The sequence below is a fragment of the Manis javanica genome, chromosome 10 (assembly GCF_040802235.1).
Source record: "Manis javanica isolate MJ-LG chromosome 10, MJ_LKY, whole genome shotgun sequence".
Taxonomy (NCBI): Eukaryota; Metazoa; Chordata; class Mammalia; order Pholidota; family Manidae; genus Manis; species Manis javanica.
In genome coordinates this window covers 27,107,053-27,119,009 of record NC_133165.1, presented here as the reverse complement: position 1 = coordinate 27,119,009, position 11,957 = coordinate 27,107,053, and the positions used below count along the sequence as shown (strand labels likewise).

Here is an 11,957-nt window from a genome sequence, read left to right as displayed (position 1 = left end):
AGGAAAGAATGAGCTATTTTTAATTCCTGGCCGAGAAATGATTTTTCTAAATCCACACTGATATTAGGAGTTCAGCCTGTTCGAACAATGTATTATCTTTCCGTGACTGTTCTCCCCACGGTTATGCTGGTGGAGAGAGTGAGAACATGGTGATTTCCAACCTAAATCGTATTTCCAGGTGGCAGGATGGGGGTGAGGATGCTCTGGGAGCCCCCAGAGAACCCTGAGGGAGGGAGATGGTGGCACCCCCTGGGGCCAAGCCATATGACTAATAATTAATATTTAATACCAGCTTTAACAATAAGTGACAAAGCCCTCTGCCCACACATGCAATCCCAGGTCAGGAACAGAAGAAATGCATTTATTGATTGATTTGTTTTTTACCTTTTTACCCACATTGGGTCTCTGCCTATATGTGAATCAATACTGCCTACAATGTCCAGATTTTTTTAAAGGTCTCCCGGATGCTGATGTAAGAGAGCCGGTTCTGTTGCTGTGCTCACTGCTACTGGGGACAGTGTGTCGGCACGACATTTTTTAAGGAGAGCATCTCCATCGCCTTCTGCCACCAGACCTGCCACAAAACAATCCCCTATTAGGCCACATGAATTCACTGCACAGCTCCACATTCGTTTTACTTTTTTTGGAAACATTTAAAACACAGAGAAGAGCAGAGAATAACAGAACCGATTCCCAGGTGCCCATCACCCAAAACTGACAAATGCCACCATTTTCTGTCTTCTGCTTTTTAAAAAATATAAAATGAACAAAACATTACAGATCAAGTTTAGTCCCTTTCCGCCCCAATGTCAGGGCTTTCCCTCCCCGACCTTGAATGGGGCGCAGGTCTGCAAGTCATCCACCTGAGTGCTTTTGTGCTTGGATACCTGAGCAATCTGTATCCATGCACAACCTATAATATTGTTGCTGGGCTGCCAAAAGGTTCGCAGAACTTGGTTTTTCTGACTTGACATCACATGTTTGATCACTACCGGTGTTGAACTATGTACATCAGTTTACTCATTGCCCCTGCTCCTAGAAGTCCACCACATGAATACACCATCCCTTGTTGATCGATCTTTCCCCTGTTGATGGACACGTAGGCTGTTTCCCTCTTAAAAACAAGGAGAATCCTTTTCATGCCTCCCGGCGTACACGTCCATGTGGAATTCTGGCTCATGATCATGCACATTTTCACTTTACAGGATCCTGCCGAGTTGCTCCCCAGAAAGGCTGGATCGATTTGCACTCAATCACAGGGCGTGCGGGTTGCTTTCCCCCCACATTCTCCTTGACATTTAATATCGACCAACTTGTCCTCCTCATTTTAAACAAGTTGATGGGCTGGGGAAGGGAATGGTACCTACCGCTATTTGTTTCCTACCACTATTCTTTGGCTCACTCTGTTGGAAGGACTAAACGAAGCAAAGGGAGCAGGAACCACATTTAAGAAATCTGAAGCTGGAGAATCAGTTCCGAAGGGAGGCTCTCCAGAGACTCACCAGGACCCGCCCACCATCCCGTCAGCCGTTTCAGTCAGAGTAGCACAATGCAAGTGCTGTGAGAATGAACTGTGGAGGTGGGGAGATTCGTCCACCTGCTCTACAGTTTTCTTTAGACAACTGGCTTTGCTCTTTAGACAACCTCAGTTTCCTCAGCTGTCAAAAGTGGACAATTCTCATCTTGCAGGTCCTATGAGGACTGAAGGAAGCAATGTGTGTGGTGGCTTAGCACATCGCTTGCCACATCATGTTCAGAGAAGTCTACCTATGATTAGTAGTAATCAGTAGTACATCGGAAGGCTGAGTCTGGACCCTGGAGGTTCTATCTGGTTTCTTTCCTGGGTTGGCCACTCACTTGCTGTGTGCCTTGGTTTCTCACCTGTGAAATGGAGATGCAGTTAATACCGCCAGTGAAGATTGAGTGAGATCGTCTCTGTAAAAGACTTAGTGCATGGCACATAGGAAGTGCTTAGTAAGTAATTGCCTATATTCCTAACAAAGCAAATTAGTGAGAACAGAGCTACTGTGTGGTTTGGGCAGAATCTGTCCAAGAACCTTGGCCTGGAAGGTCACCAAACTGTGGCCATTTCACAAATGCAGCTCCTTTAAAGATTCCAGACTACAAAATCTCCATTCTCCTGCCTGTCGACTGTGGCAACTGGACAATGGCTGGCGTGTCTGGTGGGCAGTGCCCCAAAGACCCAGCAGTCCTTCCCCTCCCTGCCTAGTTCTGTGGCATAATGTCCAGATCTGGTCTGCAAAGGACAGTTTTCAGGTGGAGGGAAGAGTGGAAGCATAAGACCACAGAGGGGAGCATCTCACGTGGAAGCTGCCCCCACACACGCAGGGCCCGGGGAAGCACGCACGCCGGACTGGGCCTGTGGAGAAACGCCAGCAGAAAGCAACATCAATTCTTTCCTTTTCTGAGATTCCCCTGCCAGCATTCTGAGTGATAATAAATCACTCATTTCTGACATAGCTTATTTTTCAAGGCATTTTCATAAGAAGCATCCAGCCATGTCATTTCAGATGTAATTTAAATGGAAGGAACAATCTGCAATGTTTATTATTAATTAAACAGGATTGCAGGACCAACTGGGTATAAACAGGCAGAGGGAAGCAGGTATCATCCCAGATATTTTACACCCAGCCTCCAGACCTTCCTGGGAGGGGCTTCCAGGCAAGAAGCCCTTTTGTCATAAATACAAATATCTATTCATGCCTATCTGCATTTTGATGGTGGAATTAGATGCTCTGTGTGTGCGGATGTTGGAATATTTATTGATAGTTAAAATTTCATGTTCCCTGGATTGATGTTTGTGCATAAGGACAAATGACTAGTGTCTCACAGGTAGCTTGAACAGGTGTAGAGTAAAGATTATTTAACACCAGCTTCTGCTTTCTGTCTTTAGATTCTCCAGAAAATGAGAAATCAAATCTCCAGGGACTATCCAGGTGGGAAATGAAAATAAATGATAAACATATAAATAAGTCAGTTCAGTTTCCTATTGGTTGGGAGCAGCCTTTTTCTTTTACGATCTTGTTACTGTTCCAAATTTATGAATTCTAAAAAATTTAGAGACGATTTGAAATATTTAAATGCGTTTTAAAGACTCTGGGTAGGAAATGGAGCCATAACCTGACAACACCCCAAGCGTGTTTCACAAGCCCACCTTCTGCTCTGCGAGGGCCTTTGGGCGGTACCTGAACCCCATCCGGGGGATGCCTGAGCAGCATAAAGGGCTGCAGCTGCCTGGGACAACATCCATGACTCTGCTGTCACTGGGGGACTCACGGTTATCCCAGGGGACCACCACTCAGACAGCAGGGACAGCAAAGACCCTGCAAGAAAGCCAAAAAATCACTAGACAGCTGATGAAGGCTCTGCTAACTGAAAAATTGTGCCTAGCACAGGGCCTTGCTCATTCATCCGAAATGACTCTCTACCCCAGGACACTGCAATAAAGGGTATTTGGCCTGTAGAGATTTTTAAAACAATAATAACTCTGACTAAAAGCCAATCTGCTTTTTATTTTCACCAGCGGCACATGCTCAGGAGCTCAGCTGCACATGCTCATTTTAGTAGGAAGTGCGTCAAGACTCAACAGACATTGAGAGCTGCTTGGCACGCCTCTGAGGTCTCCACCTCCTGTGGCATTAGGTGTTCTTGTGTTTAAGCAGTAGATTCAAAATAAACGATAGCATGGTTATTGTGAAGACAAATAGGAGTTATCATAATCCTGCCATTTATTGTGACCACTTGCAGTTTTTAATTGTGACCAACGTTTAAAACAGTGAACCAGGAGAACCATGTGTTGAGCATGTGCAAATTTTAGTGTGTACAAGAGATATTTCATTGAATTTGAGTAATGTCTTTCAAAGTTTATTTTTTGGTTGTTTCCGTTTGTTTTAAAGCTAAAGGATGATTCAAGAAGCTAATGTCTTGTGTGATTTCTAGAAAATTATTTTGTCTTATAAAGGAGGGGCTATTAAAAATGATGGGCTTTTTGGCATATCACTGCCTCCCCACAGACTTGAACCACCACAATATGGGTGCGGGCTGGGACCCTGTAAGCACTTACACAGTCAGAGCCCCAAGGTCACAGCAGAGATCCAATAGACATTTCTAAACATTGAATTCCACAGTCAGTTATTTAAGTATAAATGTCCTAAGTGTTAGGAAAAAGAATAATGTAATGTAGGAAATGAGCAAATCGGTTCTCTGATACAAATTATCACAAAACATTGTATCTCCAAACAAAAAACATTATCTCCATTCTGTGGGTCTGAAATTCATGGCTTAGCTAAGCCTGAGTCTTTGATGAGGTTACAGACAAGAAGTGGGCTGAGGCTGCATCATCTGAAGGCTCAATGGAGCATCAGTATCCACTTCCAGACCCACTGCCCGTCTACTGGCCGGAGGCCTCAGTGCCTCACTACGTAGACTCAAGCAGCTGGCTTTGCCCAGAGCAGGCAAGCAAGAGAGAAAACAGGGAGGAAGCGGCAGTGCCTTTTATGAACTGGTCTTGGTTGTCACATGTTGGCTCTTCTGCCACATTCTACTCATTAGAAGTGAATCACTAAGTCCAGTCCACTCTCAAGAGGAGGGGAACTGGGTGCCACTGTGTAGAGAGGAACATCAAAGAATGTGTGGACTTATTTAAAAACACACACACCTACTCTGAAGTGTGAATGGGAACTAAGTAGGTAAAGAAAGAGCCGGAACACCCTGGGCAGAGGAAACAATGTATGCAAAGGCAATGGGGCAGCTGCAGAGTAAAGAGCAAAGTGGCTGCAGATGAGGAAGGAGAGACAGTTAGGGGTAGGGATAAGCCCTTGTAAGGATTCGGGGTTTTATCCTAGTAGGGAAAGAAGGGTGTGCAGCAGGGGACAACAGAATCCAACCTGTATTTTTAAGGATCTCAGAGGCGACCATAAGGAGAATGAGAGGGAGTCAGGCATCAATGGGAGATGGGCCCGTTGGAAGGCAGTTACCAGGACCCACACCAGAGGGGGGATGGCCCAGACTAAGGAGTGTGGCAGGCAGGACGGAAGGAGGTGACAAGGCTCAATGGTATTTGATTGGCTTAGAGGGGACACGAGGAGAGGTCAGAGATGATGCTGAGGTTCCTGCCTTGTGCAGCTGGCTGAGGAGGGGGTGGATGGGGCCATCTGCCCTGATAGGTAAATGCTGGGGGAGCAGGAGAAAGTTACAGGAGCAAGACCATGAGCTGAGTTTTAACCTCCTTAGCTTGAGAGCCCTGCTGCATATCCAAAACAGAGAGCTGATGAAAGGCAGGAGTTCAGGCTTGGAGGCCATTTGGCCATGGAATGCATAAGGAGAGAAAGGAGAGAGAGGAAAAGAGAAGATGGCATTTGAGTCCCTTTCTTTCAGCTAAATTCTTGTCTGCTTTTATGGTTCTATTAGATCAACAAGAAAGTTACCTGTTATACTTAAGCTCCTTGGGGGTGGGTGGGGTTTCTGTCACTTGCATCCCAAGTGTTCTGACAAATATATGAGGCTACTTGTCTGTTATGCTATGGTTCTTAGAACAATAAATGAACTTTTCCTCCCACTTGAAAGGAAGATGAGAAAGTATTCGATTTGTATGCAAATGGAGATGGATTGTGACCTCCTGCTTATCACCAGCAACTCTTTTCAGAAAGCAGAAACCTGCATTCCATTGTATACAAGTGGTAGAGTGCAGAGTGGCAGCCTGAGGCAAATACTTCCTCCTCTTTTGATGTCATTGTCGCCAACTGTTAAGTAAGACCTCACTTGCTATGTAAATGTTTCTCAAACCTTTGACATAATTGCTTCAGATTGTTCCTCCTGCGTGAAACTGTTCGCAGGAGGGGCTGAGCAGAGAAGTCTAATCAGAAAGCAGATCACCCACCCACAGGTGATCAAAATTCAGAGCATGCAGGTCCCTCCTGGTTGGCATTCCAGAAAGAGGAATTGATGGAAGCCAAATGTGGGCAGTCTCATGAGTCAGCTCAGGTACCAGGTCAATGTGTCAGTCTTGGGAGGCCATGGCCTTGGCTTCCTTTTTTAGAAGAACACAAATTACCAAAGATCGGACATACTGGCATGGAAAGAAGGATGCTAGACAAGATGATATTGAGTGTAGTTTGGATACCACAATGATGCTCCTAGCAGTAATTATTTGATTATTTGTCACTGACAAAATGTTTTCACCTATATTGTCTACCATGCCCTTCTTCTTAAAGCATTTCCCAATCCTTATGGGAACTAACTTCTAAATTAGTTAGTTCCAGAAGTCCTTGTGCCTTCACACCCACCTTCATCATTTTTAGAGTTTAACATATCCTGAAAGAAAGTGGCAATGTCTCTTGTATTTCCAATTGCTACATAGCAAATCACTCCAATATGTCACAGCTTAAAACAGTACTCATGTGTGATCTTGCAGTTTCTGGGGATCAGGTATTTGAGAGCAGCTTAGCACAATCGTTCCAGCTCAGAGTGGCTGTTGGGAAAATGGAAGTTCCTATGGCCAGGATCCTCCCCTGACCCTAAACTACTTGACAATGTAACTGGCCTGCTGTTAGGCTAGTGCTTTCACACCCATAGGCAATGAGCTATTATTGACTGAGTCACTATATAAAGAGCTCTGCCCAGTGCTCTGGGTGGAGGCAGAGATGGAGGTGGATTGCAGACCTGCAGGCTTCTGGATGCAGATGGGATTCTAGTGGTTGACCTACCCCAGGAGAATAAAGCCAGGTATAAACCCTTTTTCAGTATCACTGAATCCATAGTGAACTTGCACAGAGCTGAAACCCTCATGTTGGCTGGGACTTTGGTCATCTGAAGGCTCAAGGCTCCCCTTCCAAAACTGCTCACTTATAGATGTTCACTCTGTAGGACCGCCTGAGCGGTTGCACAATGTGGCAGCTGGCATTCTCCAGCATGAGTGTTCCAAGAAAGAGGGCAAGGCAGAAGGCACACAGACTTTTATGACCCAGTCTCAGGAACTACACACCATCATTTCTGCCATATTCTATTCATCGGAAGTGAGTCAGTAAGTCCAGTACACACTCAAAAGGGAGGGGGACTAAGCTTCACCTTTGGAGGGAAGGCTATTAAATAATTTGTGGAACTATTTTAACACCAAATCTCTGAAGCCAAAAATACTGGAGAGAAGAGGCACCAAATTAGTGCAGAAATTCATTAAGCAGGGAATAGGGAACCAGCTCCATCACATAAATTTCATTTCACAGTGAGCATTTTTCATCAGTCAGGGTCCTAGCAGGAAACAGATGGCCAATCATCTCCATAGACACAGAAAAGTCAACTGACAAAATCCAACACCCATTCATAAGAAACGCCATCAACAAAGTAGGAACATAAAGGAATTTCCACAACCTGATGAAATGCAAAAAACCCATAGCCTAATCTCATACTATGTGAAAGACTAAATACTTTCCTCAAAGGTTGGAAAAGTGCATATGTCTGTTCTCATCACTTCTATTCAACATTGTACTGAAGATTCTAGCCAGTGAAATAAGGCCAAAAAAAAAATTAAGGACATCCAGATTGAAAAGAAAGAAAGCTTTTTATTCACAGATGGCATAGTCATACATGTAGAATCCTGAGGAATACCCACACACACACACACACACACACACACACACACACACACACATCCTCCTCCTAGAACTAATAAATTCAGCAATTTTGCAGGATAAAATATCAATCTACAAAAATAAATTGTATTTTTCTATGTTAGTAATGAACAATCGCAGAATGAAATTTTTAAATTTCACTTACAATAACATCAAAAAATAATAAAATCTTTTGAAATGACTTTAACAAAAATTGTATAAGCTTTATATCCTGAAAACTATAAAACATTGCTAAGAAAATTTAAAGGAGATATTTAAATAAATAGATACTTATTCCATGTTTATAGATTGGAAGATTTAATATTGTTAAAATGTCAGCCTTCCCAGATTGATCTATAAATTCAATGCAATACCAATTAAAATCCCAGCAGGACTTTTTGAAGAAACTGATAATCTAGTCATAAGATGTAAATGAAAATGCGAAAGACCTAGAATTGCCAAAACAATTTTTGAAAAGGGAAAACAAATTTGGAGTCCTTATATCACCCAATTTCAAAACTTACTATATAGCCACAGCAATCAAGGCAGTGTGGTATTGGAGTAAGCATCAGCAAATTGACCAATGAACAGAAGCAAGACTCCAGAAACAACCCTTACATTTATAGTCAATTGATTTTTCACAGAGAGGCCAAGACAATTCAGTAGGGGAAAGGATAGTCTTTTCAAAAATGGTGTTGTAACAATTGGATATTCATATACAAAGTGAACTCAAAATCAATCATAGACCAAAACATAAGAACTATAATTATAAACCTTCTAGAAGAAAAATCTTCAACACTTTGGGTTAGGCAAAGATCTCAGGCATAACACCAAAAGCAAGAGCTGATTAATAAACTAGACATCATTACAATAAAAAATGTTTACACTTCAAAAGACACCATTAAGAAAATGAAAAGACAAGCCACAATCTGGAAGAAAATATTTGCCAATCACATACCTTGAAGAACTTGTATCCCATAACATACAAAGAACTCTTACAACTCAATACTAAGAAGACAATTTAGCCAAATTAAAAATGAGCAAAAGATGTGGTGGACATTTTACTAAAGATGACATTTCACTAAAAATTACTAATAAACCCATAATGCACTCAACATTATTAATCATTAGGGAAATGCAAATTAAACCCATAAAGAGATGCCACTGCACACCTAATAAATGGCTATAATTTTAAAAATCAGAAAATACCAAGTATAGGTGACAATGTGGAGAAACTAGAACTCTCTTTCTCTGCTGGTAAAAATGTAAAATGATACAGTAGCTCTGGAAAACAGTTTGACAATTTTTTTAAAAGGAAAACATGAACTTACCATATGACCCAGCAATTCCACTCCTTGGAATCAACCCAACAGAACTGAAAACACATGTCTTCACAAAGACTTGTACATGAATGTTCATAACAGCTTTACTAATAATAGCCCCAAACTGCAAAAAAAAAACAAAAAAAAACAAATGTCCACCAACTGCTGAATAGAGAAGTCAGTGTGGTGAATCTACACAATGGATACAATCTAAGCAATCTGTGCAGGACAAGAAGGAATGAAATACAGACAGATGCTACAATGTGGATGGACCTCAAAAGCATGACTCTTAAGTGAAAGAAGCAGACATAGAAGACTGTATATTATATGATTTCATTATATGAAATGTCCAGAAAAGGCAAATTCTGGATCTTGCCTGGAGTTACTGCAAACAGGCTGGAGTGAATTTTGTGGTAGCATCATGTTATAAAATTACTAAGAATCAATGAATTATGTATTTGGAATGGATGAACTTTACAGTAATGCAAATTACACATCAATAAAGCTGCAAAAAAGGAAGACATAAGAAAAGAGGTGAAGGGGCGCCCAAAAATATAGTCCATAGAAACCAGTCTCAGGGCAGACAGAGAAGAGAGTGAAGGCAGGTGGAGTGTGAGTCTGGGGGAGACAACATAGACCACAGAACGGGATGGTCAGCTAAGGCCTCTGGGAGACCTGCGTCTTCTCCCCGTGTTGAGGACAGTGCACCAAGCTTCCTTCCACCCTCTCGGGCCCTGTGACGTCTTGGTCCTGCCAGCAGGGAGAAGCAGGTGACCAGGGCCTGGCTGACCAGTGTCAATCCTAAGGATTTCAGTAGAGTTGTTAGGAAGGTATTGCTGTAGGTTGCTAGCAGAGAAAGTGTAAGATGGCCCTGTGAGGCAGAGCCCACCAGAGACGTCAATACAGGGAAAGGACAGCAGAGAGATGGAGAAAAAGAAACAAAGACACTGTCTTGAGGCTCGGCTACAACTAGACATTTCAGATGAGTCAACCAATTCCTCTGGGGACAACCCCAGCGTGGGTCAGGTTTCTGTCCCTTGTAACCAAGGTCCTAACTCCCACACTTTTTCCTGTGTCATATGGCTCACTGCCCTGCACTCTCCCTCCCTCCCTTCATCCTCCCTTCACTTCCTCTGCTGTTTCCCTTCCCTTGTTTATTCTCACCTCCTACCATTAGGCTTCTAAGGACAGAGGAGTGACAGGAAAGAGCCACTTACTGCCTCCACTTCGCAGCTGCGTGACCTTAGACAAGTGACTTCCTTCTCTGAGCCTCTGCTACCTCATCTATAAATCAGGAACAATAATGTTGACTTACATGTTTGCCAGAAGGATTAAATGACGCACTATCTGCCCAGTGCCTGTCACGCAGTAGGTTATCAATAAACTTAACTGTTACTACAAATCATTCTGGTCTTGGCATTAGCTGGCCCAAGACACAGCATTTGGTACTAGAATGGTGGCAAACTCCCCTTTCACAACCAGCCCTTCTGTGTCATGTCACAGTGAAGAAATCAGAGTTGACTCTTGGGTGCCACACCACCCCTAGGATGGCCAGTATCACTGGTCCATGTCTCCCTGAAGGTGGAAATCAGAGATTAGTTAGCTAGAGGGGAAGACAATGAGGCTTGGGATTGTCCACAATAACCAAAATTCCTCCCAATAGCGATCTGATCTGATGCTTCCCAAACTCTCGTACATACCTGGATCAGCTGAGACTCCTGCTAACACATGGGTTCTTGTTCAGGTAGTCCTGGCGATTCTGGAGGTCTGGCATGGGGTCTGAGATTGTTTTCTCAGCCGGCTCCCAAGTGGCGCTATGCTCCCAGCCCACAGACCTCACGTTGAGTAGCCAGGGTTCCAAAGCACTGGCCTACATTCTGGGCTGCACATTCGAATCATTGAGGCAACTTTTAAAAAACACTGATGCCTGGGTTCCACCCCAAGAGTCTGGGGTGTGACTGGACTATGTGCACTTGACAAAGCTCCCTGAGGTATCCTATGGGGCAGCCCAGTGTCTCTTCCCCCACACACCTCCATGCTAGAGAGATTGGCTTTAAACACAAGGGAGTGAAACTGGCTTCTTTTCACCCTTCAGTAAGTGCCGCCAAGAAGGAAGTAAGTGACTCAGATCTGCACAGAGATGACGAAGGAAAGTCGAGCGGGAAAGATGTGGAAACCCTGTGACCTAATCAAGATGCCTCAGTGATCCTAGGTGGACGAGTGGTGAGCTGTGAGCTTCGTTCAGAAAGCAAAGCAGTGACATTTTCACATTGTGAAGGGAAAGCATCTCCCAGAATCAGGACCTTGGTGACGCTTTGAATATTTTGGGGGGAGGCTTGAATGTTAATGCATGCACTCTGGAAATGACTCACTCCTGGAGAAATGTTATGCACGGTCCATGCTGTGTCGTCTCTTGTCTCCACGTCTGAGGTTCTCACTCAGGGCTCCCAACTTTGCCTCCCAAGACACTGGGAATTCAGCCTCAATCCTTAGCAGAGGTCATGCCCGTCCCTAGTCCTTGTCATAAGCAGAGTGGTGTCAGCTCCAATAGAAGAAGCCAGTTTCCAGTACACTCAGCCATCACCCTGGATGTCAGCTAGAACCCAGAGAACCTGGCGGCGGGTGGGGGGTGGAAAGGAAAGCTCAGAATCCCTTGCAAGAAGCACAAAATGCTCATATTTTTTATGAGGTAGGGAATTGGAGGGAACAATGGTTTTGTTGTTTTTGTTTTTAAGTAACATTTTCCCACATTAAGTTTTTTCTATTGTGGCAAAATACACATGGCATCAACTTACCATTTTAACCATTCTTAAGTGTCCAGTTCAGGGGCATTAAGAACATTCACACTGCTGTGCAGCATCCCCACCATCCATCTTCAGAATGCTTCATCTTCCCAGACTGAGACTCTGTTCCCCTTAAACACTCCCTCCCCACTCCCTTCCCCAGCCCCTGGCGCACCCGCCACCCACTTTGTCTGTGTGAATCCGATGACTCTAGGGACCGCAGAGAA

At 43.8% G+C, this 11,957-nt stretch overlaps 1 long non-coding RNA gene across 1 annotated transcript; it reads right to left on the bottom strand.

Moving 5' to 3' along the window:
* Positions 1-372: 372 nt before the first annotated feature.
* On the bottom strand, positions 373-11,553 carry LOC140843722 (uncharacterized). Its single transcript, XR_012121722.1, has 3 exons — positions 10,648-11,553; positions 8,957-9,071; positions 373-574 (listed from the first exon to the last, which is right to left on the bottom strand). It is a non-coding gene; the product is annotated as an uncharacterized lncRNA (long non-coding RNA).
* Between the last annotated feature and the right edge of the window lie 404 nt (positions 11,554-11,957).